The sequence below is a fragment of the Mustelus asterias genome, chromosome 21, assembly GCF_964213995.1.
Source record: "Mustelus asterias chromosome 21, sMusAst1.hap1.1, whole genome shotgun sequence".
Lineage (NCBI taxonomy): Eukaryota > Metazoa > Chordata > Chondrichthyes > Carcharhiniformes > Triakidae > Mustelus > Mustelus asterias.
In genome coordinates, this window is record NC_135821.1 from 15,103,132 (window position 1) to 15,117,135 (window position 14,004).

At 46.6% G+C, this 14,004-nt stretch overlaps 1 protein-coding gene across 1 annotated transcript in view; it reads right to left on the reverse strand.

The window, feature by feature from the left end:
• LOC144509135 (epithelial membrane protein 2-like) overlaps window positions 1-14,004 on the reverse strand; it is a 323,958-nt gene that overhangs the window by 101,385 nt on the left and 208,569 nt on the right. The gene's annotated exons all lie outside the window — the stretch shown is intronic.

Genomic DNA, 14,004 nt, shown 5'->3' on the forward strand with positions numbered 1-14,004 from the left:
GGTCTTGTGGTGCAGTGGGTTAGTGTCCCTGCCTCTGAGCCAGAAGCTCTGGGTTCGAGTCCAATCCCAGGACCTAATGGCCATGGAAGGTGCGTTCATAACGCGGCCAAAGGTTGCATATCAACCTGTAAATCCTTCCAAACACACCAATGGCTGGCGGTAAGAGTGGGAGAGACTCCTGGTCAGCCACGCTGGATGTGGAGTGGCGCCCCCTCAAGCTATAAGCCCTCGGTGACACACTAGCCACCTGTTCTGGGAATTACTGGAAATGGGCGGAAGTCTGCCTTAGTGCGGCACTGGGTGCGGGAAGAGATTTGGAATTATAACTTTATAATATGCAGTTCCAGATTTGGCCCACCAATTATAAGGGAATGATAATATATATACAAGTCAGGCAGATTTATTATTTATTTATTTATGAGTGTCAGAAGTAGGCTTACATTAACACTGCAATGAAGTTACTGTGAAAATCCCCCAGTCGCCACATTCCGGCGGCTGTTCAGGTACACGGAGGGAGAATTTATCACCTAACCAGCACGTCTTTCGGACTGTGGGAGGAAACGGGAGCACCCGGAGGAAACCCACGCAGACACATGCAAGGCAGATGTGCTACTTGGTGAAGAGCTGGGAGATAATAACATTCTCCGGGTTCTCGTCCTTCTAGGTTGTGGAGGTCATGGGTTTGCTGTGAAAGTGAGTTACCCGCTGTGGGCTGGACTGAGGTAATCTATGTTTATCTCCCTGAAGGCACTCACAGTCTAAAGAGAGAGAGAGGGAGACGGGGTTAAATAGTCATCATCCTATCAAACAGATCCGAGAGGTGAGGACGCTGTTTCCCTCCCCGTGCCTGGTGGGGCAGTAAGGCAGACTTTCATCCATTTCCATAGCTAGTAATTCCCGGAACAGGTCGCTGGTATGTGGCCAGGAGGCTTATAGCTTGAGTGGCGCCACGCCACATCACGCCACGCCGGTGAAAGGTAGAGAGAGTAAAATGCACGTTTGGAGAGGGGGCACAATTGGTAATAAGGGGTGCCCAGACATTACACCCCCACTAGCTATAGCATTTTTTAATTCATTCATTGGACCTGGGCATCACTGGCTGGGCCAACATTTATTGCCCACCCCTAGTTGCCCCAGGGCAGTTGAGAGTCAACCACATTGCTGTGGCTCTGGAGTCACATGTAGACCAGACCGGGTAAGGATGGCAGATTTCCTTCCCTAAAGGACATTAGTGAACCAGATGGGTTTTTCTGACAATGGTTTCATGGTCATCAGTAGTTTCTTAATTCCACAAATTTGATTTGATTCATTATTGTCATGTATACCGAGATACAGTGAAAGGTATTGCTTTTCCATGCCATCCAAACAAATCATACCGTCCATAGATATTTTTGATTGAATTCAAATTCCACCATCTATGGGCGGCACGGTAGCACAGTGGTTAGCACTGCTGCGTCACAGCTCCAGGGACCTTGGTTCGATTCCCGGCTTGGGTCACTGTCTGTGTGGAGTTTGCACATTCTCCTCGTGTCTGCGTGGGTTTCCTCCGGGTGCTCCGGTTTCCTCCCACAGTCCAAAGATGTGAGTGTTAGGTTGATTGGCCATGCTAAAAATTGCCCTTAGTGTCCTGAGATGGGTAGATTAGAGGGATTAGTGGGTAAATATGTAGGAATATGGGGGTAGGGCCTGGGTGGGATTGTGGTCGGTGCAGACTCGATGGGCCAAATGGCCTCTTTCTGTACTGTAGGATTTCTATGATTCTATCTGCTGTGGCGGGATTCGAAGCCGGGTCCCAGAACATCAGCTGAGTTTCTGGGTTAATAGTCCAGCGATAATACCACTAGCCCATCACCTCCCCCTACCAGATTGTTTATTCTATGAAGTGGCAAGGAACATAGGATGAGTTATGTAAACAGACAGGGGGTAGAATAGGGGGAATGGATAATGGGTGTTTGACCTGTTATTTTGTTTCATGTCCCGTTCTCCCCTCTCCAAGATGAATTTTACCTTCATTATTCACCTCACGGAACCGTGCAGTCCACAGCCATAGAAAGCATCCTTTCTGGATGTATCACAGAGTGGAAGAGTCAATTACTAGGGGGCAAAAGTTTAAGGTGCGAGGGGCAAGGTTTAAAGGAGTTGTACGAGGCATGTTTTTTACACAGAGGGTGGTGGGTGCCTGGAACTCGCTGCCAGGGGAGGAAGCAGATACGATAGTGACTTTTAAGGGGCGTCTTGACAAGTAGATGAATGGGAATAGAGGGATATGGTCCCCGGAAGGGTAGGGGGTTTTAGTTCAGTCGGGCAGCATGGTCGGTGCAGGCTTGGAGGGCCGAAGGCCCTGTTCCTGTGCTGTAATTTTCTTTGTTCTCTGTTCTTTGGTACGACTCCTGCTCTGTCCCAGACCGCAAGAAACTACAAAGGGTTGTGAATGTAGCCCAATCCATCACACAAACCAGCCTCCCATCCATTGACTCTGTCTACACTTCCCGCTGCCTCGGGAAAAGCAGCCAGCATAATTAAGGATCCCACGCATCCCGGACATTCTCTCTTCCACCTTCTTCCGTTCGGAAAAAGATACAAAAGTCTGAGATCACGTACCAACCGACTCAAGAACAGCTTCTTCCCTGCTGCCATCAGACTTTTGAATGGACCTATGATCTTTCTCTACACCCGAGCTATAACTGCAATGCTATATTCTGCACCCATTCCTTTCCTTCTCCCCTATGCTCTCTATGAATGGTATGCTTTGTCTGTATAGCGCGCAAGAAACAATACTTTTCATGTATCCCAAAACATGTGACTATAATAAATCAAATCAAATCCTTCTCTATGTATTCTATGAACGGTATACTTTGTATAGCGCGCAAGAAACAATACTTTTCATGTATCCCAATACATGTGACTATAATAAATCAAACCAAATCTTTCTCCCCTATGTACTCTATGAATGGTATGCTTTGCCTCTATCGCACGCAAGAAACAATACTTTTCATGTATCCCACTACATGTGACTATAATAAATCAAACCAAATCTACAAAATGGACCTTCCAGTGATTCACTCTCATCTGAAATTTGCCGTGTTACGATCAGAGGAGTGAGTGACAAGACGAAGAATTGAGTTCTTATTTATTATTACATGTTAAGAGGCAGACATCCTGCTGGGAAAGTCCTGGGCATCTGTAGAGTCAAACCGCCACATCAGCTGAGAGTTTGTGATTAATTCTTGCTTGCGTGGACCCGAGAGCATTGCCGTCTCCCCGTGGACCAATAGCAAGGCCAAAGCGATAAAGAAATTGCCCCTATAGGTTGCCCTGAAATCAACTTGCGGAGAGGGAATTTTAGTTGACGTCTGTGTAACCTGGCTCCTGTTCAATTAGTGGTCACAGCCATTTCTAGACCTGCATAGTCATATAGATAATTGCAACAAAAAACATTTATTTATATATATCTGTTCAAGACATCAAACTCCAAGATCGTTGGGGACTTTTTTCAGCTGCTAGACATTGCTTTTTTTTCAAATGTTTCGCAGTAAGGGGCTACCCCGAAGGCGTATAAATACCTTTCCCAATTATAGCCCCGGGCCATGTTGGACCGGTAGATTCCAGGTTAGGTTTCAGAGCTTTGCTGCTGGGCCAGTGATACGAAAGCTTGAAGGTAACCCCCCGGCACATTTTATTGTTATTCATCTTTGAGCCATGGGCGTCGCTAGCTGGCCAGCATTTAGTGCCCATCTCGAGTTGCCTTTGGAGGGTAGTTGAAAGTCAGTCACATTGCTGTGGCTCTGGAGTCACATGTAAGCCAGATCTCCTTCCATAAAGGACATTAGTGAACCAGATAGATTTTTCTGACAATCGACAATGGTCATCAATAAACTCTAAAATCCAGATATTTTTAATTGATTTGATTTGATTTATTATTGTCACATGTATTGACATACAGTGAAAAGTATTGTTTTTTGCGCTATACAGACAAAACATACCGTTCATAGAGAAGGAAAGGGGAGAGTGCAGAATGTAGTGTTACATAAGAACATAAGAAATAGGAGCAGGAGTAGGCCATCTGGCCCCTCGAGCCTGCCCCGCCATTCAATAAGATCATGGCTGATCTGAAGTTGATCAGTTCCACTTATCCGCCTGATCCCCATAACCCCTAATTCCCTCACCAATCAGGAATCCATCTATCTGTGATTTAAACATATTCAACGAGGTAGCCTCCACCACTTCGGTGGGCAGAGAATTCCAGAGATTCACCACCCTCTGAGAGAAGAAGTTCCTCCTCAACTTTGTCCTAAACTGACCCCCCTTTATTTTGAGGCTGTGCCCTCTAGTTTTTTCTTTCTAAGTGGAAAGAATCTCTCCACCTCTACCCTATCCAGCCCCTTCATTATCTTATAGGTCTCTGTAAGATCCCCCCTCAGCCTTCTAAATTCCAACGAGTACAAACCCAATCTGCTCAGTCTCTCCTCATAATCAACACCCTTCATCTCTGGTATCAACCTGGTGAACCTTCTCTGCACTCCCTCCAAGGCCAATATATCCTTCCGCAAATAAGGGGGCCAAGACTGCACACAGTATTCCAGCTGCGGCCTCACCAATGCCCTGTACAGATGCAGCAAAACATCTCTGCTTTTATATTCTATCCCCCTTGCGATATAGGCCAACATCCCATTTGCCTTCTTGATCACCTGTTGCACCTGCAGACTGGGTTTTTGCGTCTCATGCACAAGAACCCCCAGGTCCCTTTGCACAGTAGCATGTTGTAATTTTTTTCCATTTAGATAATAATCCAATTTGCTATTATTTCCTCCAAAGTGAATAACCTCGCATTTGTCAACGTTATACTCCATCTACAGTCATAGCTAGGGTGTAGAGAACGATCAACTTAATGCAAGGTAAGTCCATTCAAAAATCTGACAGCAGCAGGGAAGAAGCTGTTCTTGAGTCGGTTGGTACGTGACCTCAGACTTTTGTATCTTTTTCCCGAAGGAAGAAGGTGGAAGAGAGAATGTCCAGGGTGCGTGAGGTCCTTAATTATACTAGCTGCTTTGCCGAGGCAGCGGGAAGTGTAGACAGTGTCAATGGACGGGAGGCTGGTTTGTGTGATACTTTTGGGCTACATTCACGTCATTTTGTAGTTCCTTGCGGTCTTGGGCAGAGCAGGAGCCATACCAAGCTGTGGTACAACCAGAAAGAATGCTTTCTATGGTGCATCTGTAAAAGTTGGTGAGAGTTGTAGCTGACATGCCAAATTTTCTTAGTCTTCTGAGAAAGTAGAGGCGTTGTGGGCTTTCTTAACCATAGTGTCGGCACGGGGGGGACCAGGACAAGTTGTTGGTGATCTGGACACCTAAAACCTTGAAGCTCTCGACCATTTCTACTTCATCCCCATTGATGTAGACTGGGGCATGTTCTCCTTTACGCTTCCTGAAGTCGATGACAATCTCCTTCGTTTTGTTGGCATTGAGGGAGAGATTATTGTTGCCGCACCAGTTCCCCAGATTCTCCATCTCATTCTATTGAATTCAAATTCCACCATCTGCCATGCCAGGATTCAAACGCGGGTCCCCAGAACATTAGCAGAGTTTCTGGATTGATAGTCTAGCAATAATACCACTAGGCCATCACCTCCCCTATCTCTTATGTACCTCTTATGTACACGGTAGCACAGGGGCGGCACGGTAGCACAGTGGTTAGCACTGCTGCTTCACAGCTCCAGGGTCCCGGGTTCGATTCCCGGCTCGGGTCACTGTCTGTGTGGAGTTTGCACATTCTCCTCGTGTCTGCGTGGGTTTCCTCCGGGTGCTCCGGTTTCCTCCCACAGTCCAAAGATGTGTGGGTTAGGTTGATTGGCCAGGTTAAAAATTGCCCCTTAGAGTCCTGAGATGCGTAGGTTCGAGGGATTAGCGGGTAAATATGTGGGGGTAGGGCCTGGGTGGGATTGTGGTCGGTGTAGACTCGATGGGCCGAATGGCCTCTTTCTGCACTGTAGGGATTCTATGATCTCAATTAGATCTCATCCCATTTCTCTAAACTCCAGGGAGTATCAGCCTAAACTGCTCAATCTCTCTAAGACAAACCCCTCATCTCGGGAATCAATTTAGTGAACCTCCTCTGAACTAAAACCTATTGGTTTGGGTAGGAAATTGGTTATGTGCTGGGAGATAGACTGTGGGGAAAATGGGTCAACACATAGATAGGACGGCACGGTGGCATAGTGATTAGCACTGCTGCCTCACAGTGTCAGGGACCTGGGTTCGATTCCCGGCTTGGGTCACTGTCTGTGCGGAGTCTGCACATTCTCCCCCGTGTCTGCGCGAGTTTCCTCCGGGTGCTCCGGTTTCCTCCCACGTTCCAAAGATGTGTAGGTTAGATGGCTTGACCGTGCTAAATTGCCCCGTAGTGTCCAAAGATGTGTAGGTTAGGTGGATTGGCCATGCTAAATTGCCCCGTAGTGTCCAAAGATGTGTGGGTTAGGTGGATTAGCCATGCTAAATTGTCCCTTAGTGTCAGGGGGACTAGCTAGGGTAAATGCATGTACTAAATACATGGGGATAGGGTCTGGGAGGGATTGTGGTGGGTATAGACTCGATGGGCCGAATGGCCTCCTTCTGCACTGTAGGATTCTATGATTCAACAGCTTATGATTTTGGAGGAGTTTCAAAGCAATCTTTCACAGTGCTCAGCAAAAGTATATACCAGTGATAGGGAAGGACTGTAGAAAAAGAGATAATCAGCCATGGATATCTAAGGAAATAAAGGAGGGTATAAAATTGAAAGAAAATGCATACAAAGTGGCAAAGATTAGTGGGAACCTAGAGGATTGGGAAATCTTTAAAGGTCAGCAGAAAGCCACGAAAAAAGCTATAAAGAAAAGTAAGATGGATTATCAGAGTAAACTAGCTCAGAATATAAAAACAGATAGCAAAAGTTTCTACAAATATACAAAATGAAAAAGAGTGGCTAAAGTAAACATTGGTCCTTTAGAGGATGAGAAGAGGGGATGTGATAACTGGAAATGAGAAAATGGCTGAGACATTGAACAGGTATTTTGTGTTGACCTTCACAGTGGAAGACACAAATACCATGCCAAAAATTGATGACAGGAAGGCTATGGCAGGTGAGGACCTCGAAACTATCATTATCACGAAAGAGGTAGTGTTGGGCAAGCTAATGGGGCTAAAGGTAGACAAGTCTCCTGGTCCTGATGGAATGCATCCCAGGGTACTAAAAGAGATGGCGGGAGAAATAGCAAATGCACTAGTGGTAATTTACCAAAATTCACTGGACTCTGGGGTGGCTTCCGCAGATTGGAAAACAGCAAATGTGACGCCACTGTTTAAAAAAGGAGGTAGACAAAAGGTGGGTAACTATAGGCCGGTTAGCTTAACTTCTGTAGTGGGGAAAATGCTTGAATCTATCATCAAGGAAGAAATAGTGAGACATCTGGATATAAATTGTCCCATTGGGAAGATGCAGCATGGGTTCATGAAGGGCAGGTCATGTTTGACTAATTTGGTGGAATTCTTTGAGAACATTACATGTGCAGTGGACAATGGGGAACCTGTGGATGTGGTGTATCTGAATTTCCAAAAGGCATTTGACAAGGTGCCGCACCAAAGACTGCTACATAAGATAAAGGTGCACGGTGTTATGGGTAATGTATTAGCATGGATAGAGGATCGGTTAACTAACAGAACGCAAAGAGTGGGGGTAAATGTGTGTTTTTCTGGTTGACGATCAGTAACTATTGATGTGCCTCAGGGATCAGTGTTGGGACCGCAATTGTTTACGATTTACATAGATGATTTGGAGTTGGGGACCAAGTGTAGGGTGTCAAAATTCGCAGATGACACTAAGATGGGTGGAAGAGCAAAGTGTGCAGAGGACGCTGAAAGTCTGCAAAGTGTAAGTGGGCGAGGGTCTGGCAGATGGAGTACAATGTTGGTAAATGTGAGGTCATCCATTTTGGTAGGAATGACAACAAAATGGACTATTATTTAAATGGTAAAAAATTGCAGCATGCTGCTGTGCAGAGGGACCTGGGTGTCCTTGTGCAGGAATGTCAAGCAGTTGGTTTGCAGGTGCAGCAGGTAATTAAGAAGGCAAATGGAATTTTGTCCTTCATTGCTAGAGGGATGGAGTTTAAAAACAGCGAGGTTATGTTGCAGCGGTATAAGGTGCTGGTGAGGCCACACCTGGAGTACCGTGTACAGTTTTGGTCTCCTTACTTGAGAAAGAGTATACTGGCACTGGAGTGGGTGCAGAGGAGATTCACTAGGTTGATTCCGGAGTTGAGAGGGTTGGCTTATGAAGAGAGACTGAGTAGACTGGGACTATACTCATTGGAATTCAGAAGAATGAGGGGCGATCTTATAGAAACATATAAGATTATGAAGGGAATAGATAAGATCGAAGCAGGGAAGTTGTTTCCACTGGCAGGTGAAACTAGAACTAGGGGGCATAGCCTCAAAATAAAGGGGAGCAGATTTAGGACTGAGTTGAGGAGGAACTTCTTCACACAAAGGGTTGTGAATCTGTGGAATCCCCTGCCCAGTGAAGTAGTTGAGGCTACCTCATTGAATGTTTTTAAGGCAAGGATAGATACATTTTTGAACAGTAAAAGAATTAAGAGTTATGATGAGCGGGTGAGTAAATGGAGCTGAGTCCACAAAAAGATCAGCCATGATCTTATTGAATGGCGGGGCAGGCTCGAGGGGCCAGATGGCCTACTCCTGCTCCTAGTTCTTATGTTCTTATGATGCATGGTGTCCCTCAAATTCGTGGAATGGGGGATTATCACTTATCACTGATTGGCTGGAGGAATGGCGAGATGTGTGTCTAAGTTTGCGGATGATAATCAGTAGAAGAGTAAGCGGTGTAGTGATAGCAGCCAGTGACAAGCAGACACGGATAGACCATGCGACTGAGTCAAGTTACGGCAAATGGAGCTTTATGTGGGAAATGATGAGGTTGTCCATTTTGGGCCTGAGGACGGTCATCATGTGCGGCACGGTGGCACAGTGGTTGGCACTGCTGCCTCACAGCGCCAGGGACCCGGGTTCAATTCCCGGCCTCGGGTCATTGTCTGTGTGGAGTCTACATGTTCTCCCCGTGTCTGCGTGGGTTTCCTCCGGGTGCTCTGGTTTCCTCCCATACTCCAAAGATGTGCGGGCTAGATGGACTGGCCATGCCAAATTGTCCCTTAGTGTCCCAAGATGTGCAGGTTAGGTGGATTGGTCATGCTAAATTGCCCCTTAGTGTCCAAAGATGTGCAGGTTAGGTGGATTGGCCATGTTAAATTGCCCCTTAGTGTCCAAAGATGTGCAGGTTAGGTGGATTGGCCATGTTAAATTGATCCTTTGTGTCCCAAGATGTGCAGGTTAGATGGATTGGCCATGTTAAATTGCCTCTTAGTGTCCAAAGATGAGTTAGGTGGATTGGCCATGCTAAATTGTCTTTTGGTGTCCAAAGATGAGTAGGCTAGGCAGACTCCTATTTATTGACTACAGCTCAGCCTTCAACACCATTATTCCTACGAAACTCATCTCCAAACTCCGTGGCCTGAGCCTCGGCACCTTCCTCTGTGACTGGATCCTGAACTTCCTAACTTCCAGACCACAATCAGTAAGGATAGGCAACAGCACCTCCTCCACAATCATCCTCAACACCAGTGCCCCACAAGGCTGTGTTCTCGGCCCCCTACCATACTCCTTATACACCTATGACTGTGCGGCCAAATTCCCCTCCAATTCGATTTTCAAGTTTGCTGATGACACCACCGTAGTTGGTTGGATCTCAAACAACGATGAAATGGAGTACAGGAAAGAGATAGAGAATCTGGTGAACTGGCGCGGCGACAATAATCTCTCCCTCAATGTCAACGAAATGAAGGAGATAGTCATCAACTTCAGGAAGCCTAGTGGAGAACATGCCCCTGTCTACATCAATGGGGACGAAGTAGAAATGGGCGAGAGCTTCAGGTTTTTAGCTGTTCACATCACTAACAACCTGTCCTGGTCCCCCCATGCTGACACTATAGTTAAAAGAAAGCCCACCAACGCCTCTACTTTCTCAGTAGGCTAAGGAAATTTGGCATAAACACCACGACTCTTACAGATGCATCATAGAAAGCATTCTTTCTGGTTGTGCTTTGTGTTTATAGCACAATATGTTTTGCCTGTGCAGCGCGCAAGAAACAATACTTTTCATTGTATACTAAAACATGTGACAATAATAAATCAAATCAAATCAAGTGTATCACAGCTTGGTATAGCTCCTGCTCTGTCCAAGTTTGCAATAAACTACAAAGGGTTGTGAACGTAGCCCAGTCCACCACTCAAACCAGCCTCCCATCCATTGACTCCATCTACACTTCCCACTGCCTTTGAAAAGCAGCCAGCATAATTAAGGACCCCACGAACCCCCAAACATACTTCTTCCACCTTCTTCCATCAGGAAAAAGATACAAAAGTCTGAGGACACGTACTAGCCGACTCAAAAACAGCTTCTTCCCTGCTGCCGTCGAACGTTTGAAGGGACCTACCTCGCATTAAGTTGACCTTTCATTACACTCCAGCTATGACTGCAACGTTACATTCTGCACCCTCTCCTTCCCATCTCCATGTACGGTATGTTTCGTCTTTATTGCATGCAAGAAACAATACTTTTCACTGTATACTAATAAATGTGACAATAATAAATCAAATCAAAGATTGGCCATGCTAACTTGCCCTTTAGTGTCCAAAAATGCGCAGGTTAGGTGGATTGGCTATGCTAAATTGCTCCTTAGTGTCCAAAGATGTGCAGGTAAGGTGGATTAGCCATGCTAAATTGCCCCTTAGTGTCCAAAGATGTGCAGGTTAGGTGGATTGGCAATGCTAAATTGCTCCTTAGTGTCCAAAGATGTGCAGGTAAGGTGGATTGACCATGCTAAATTGCCCCTTAGTGTCCAAAGATGTGCAGGTAAGGTGGATTGGCCATGCTAAATTGCCCCTTAGTGTCCAAAGATGTGCAGGTTAGGTGTATTGGCTATGCTAAATTGCCCCTTAGTGTCCAAAGATGTGTGGGTTAGGAGGATTGGCCATGCTAAATTGCCTGTTAGTGTCCAAAGATGTGTAGGTTAGGGGGATTAGCTACAGTAAATGCGTAGGGTTATGGGGAAAGGGTGGGGGAGTGGGTAAAATACTCTGTTAGAGAGTTGGTGCAGACTGGGTGGGCCAAAGGACCTCCTTCTGCACTGTAGAGATTCAATGATCGGAATATTTTCTAAATTGTGAAACTATGGATGTGTAGAGCGAAGTAGGAGTCCATGTACATAATTTGCGACAATATATTGGACAGACACCAAAATAGTTGAAAGGCTTTAATATCTTTCTACTGTTGTTTTGGCTTCCGCTCTGTAAATATGCCTCTTATTCACTTTCACCCTTGAATGACTCTGGGTCTGCACATTGTTAAGAGCTGGTTTTATGGCTGAGTCAGATTTTAATCATCTCATTTTCTGTCTGGTTACTATTTTCAGTTTATCCATTTATTACCAACTTGGTGGTGAACTGTGATAGAGACCAGGGCGCGAACAGTCTGAAGTCTCTCTCTGTATTGTATCATGCAAGATCTCACTCAGTCTGGTTTCACTCCTAGCTGCGGTGCCTTTGAAAATGGTCAATAGATACCATTCCCTCTTCATCCCAAGCAGGTCCAATAGAAAATGATGGACATCGTGTTCCAACTGGACAGAGCTGAGATTAGACCCCGTCTAGTTTAACTTCTGCATAATTAGCTCAAAGCATCAAACATACCCAAAACTATGACAAGAATTGGTAAACTAACTCCCAGAATCCCTACAGTACAGAAGGAGGCCATTCGGCCCATTGAGTCTGCACCGACAACAATCCCACCCAGGCCCTAACCCCGTAACCCCATGTATTTACCCTGCTAATCCCCCTGACACTAAGGGACACTTTAGGGCGGCCAATCAACCTAACCCACACATCTTTGGACACTAAAGGGCAATTTATCATGGCCAATCCACCTGACCTGCATACTAATATATAAATACTACAAATATATAAAATGAAAAAGAGTGGCTAAAGTAAACATTGGTCCTTTAGAGGACGAGAAGGGGGATGTAATAACTGGAAATGAGAAAATGGCTGAGGCTTTGAACAGGTATTTTGTGTCGGTCTTCACAGTGGAAGACACGAATAACATGCCAAAAATTGATGACAAGAAGGCTATGACAGGTGAGGACTGATGCGCGATTAATCCACTCGGGAGGCTGGATCGTACCCGGGAATAATGGCTTTTATTCGCAACAAGAATAGAGCATACTGCTTAACAATACAATCCCAGACTAAAGGGTCACTAGGAAGTGCAGTGACCTTTATACTCCTATAGGAAGGCGGAGCCAAACGAAGTGTACCACAGAACAATGCTAACAGGTGGAACACCCCAACCCTAACCCCAACAGCAACAAGAGTAACATATGTACAAGTACCCATAGTGTTAACCATCTATGGTTCAGTACCCATAGTGCTAACCATCTATGGTTCACCACATTCACCCCTCCTTTAAAAACAAAGGCCGGTGGGGCAAAAAAAACCAGTACGAACTGTCCATATATTCACAAGTTCAGTCGTATCGGAGGGCCGCACCGTCTCTGCGACCTCCGCAGCACTGGCGGCAGTGCCGGTTCTGGTGACCGTGGTGTCCCTCTCTCCAAGGTGGTGTCCAGTGACTCCTCCAGTTCCTCACGCACGGGTGGACCTCGAGGTGGCGACAATCTCCTGGACTCAGGCAAGCTGTACACGGGAGTAAGAGGATTAAGTGGAGGTCCCGATACTGCCCGCGCCGTGTCAGGAGGGGAGAGAATGGGCAAAGGAATCCTAACCAGGGGTGCGGGAGCGACGGGGGTTTCCAGGTCCCCTGCAGGCGCCAGATCTCAGATAGAGACCGTGTCCTCTCGCCCGTCAGGATATGCTACATAGGCATACTGAGGGTTGGCGTGGAGGAGATGGACCTGTTCAACCAAAGGGTCGGACTTGCGGGCCCTAACATGCCGCCACAGGAGGACAGGTCCTGAGTACGTCAACCAAGACGGCAGTGAGGTCCCAGAGGAAGACTTCCTAGGGAAGGTAAACATCCGCTCATGTGGGGTAGCGTTGGTTGCCGTACACAGGAGGGACCGGATTGAATGGAGCGCATCAGAAAGTACCTCTTGCCAACGGGAGACTGGAAGACCCCTAGACCTTAACGCCAGTAAGACAGCCTTCCAGACTGTAGCGTTTTCTCTTTCGACCTGCCCGTTACCCCTGGGGTTGTAACTCGTAGTCCTACTTGAGGCAATTCCTTTAGAGAGCAGGTATTGCCTCAAGTCGTCGCTCATAAACGACGAACCCCTATCACTGTGGATATAACTGGGGTAGCCGAACAGGGTAAAAAGACTCCGCAAGGCTTTGATGACCGTGGCAGCGGTCATGTCAGAACAGGGAATGGCAAAAGGGAATCAGGAGTACTCGTCAACCACGTTGAGGAAGTACACATTCCGATCTGTCGAAGGAAGGGGGCCCTTGAAATTAACACTCAGTCGTTCAAACGGGCGAGTGGCCTTAATGAGGTGTGCCCTGTCAGGTCGGTAAAAGTGCGGCTTGCACTCTGCACATACCTGGCAGCTTCGAGTTATCGACCTGACATCCTCTACGGAGTAGGGCAGATTCCGGGCCTTTACAAAATGGAAGAGCCGAGTGATCCCCGCATGGCAGAGATCATTGTGGAGGGCCTGTAGCCGGTCCTCCTGCACACTGGCACATGTTCCACGCGACAGGGCATCTGAGGGCTCATTGAGCTTCCCCGGACAGTACATGATATCATAGTTGTAGGTGGAGAGTTCGATTCTCCACCTCAAGATTTTATCATTCTTAATTTTTCCCCTTAACGTGTTGTTGAACATGAATGCCACGGACCGCTGGTCCATGAGCAGGGTTGTGGTGAACCATCGTTGGT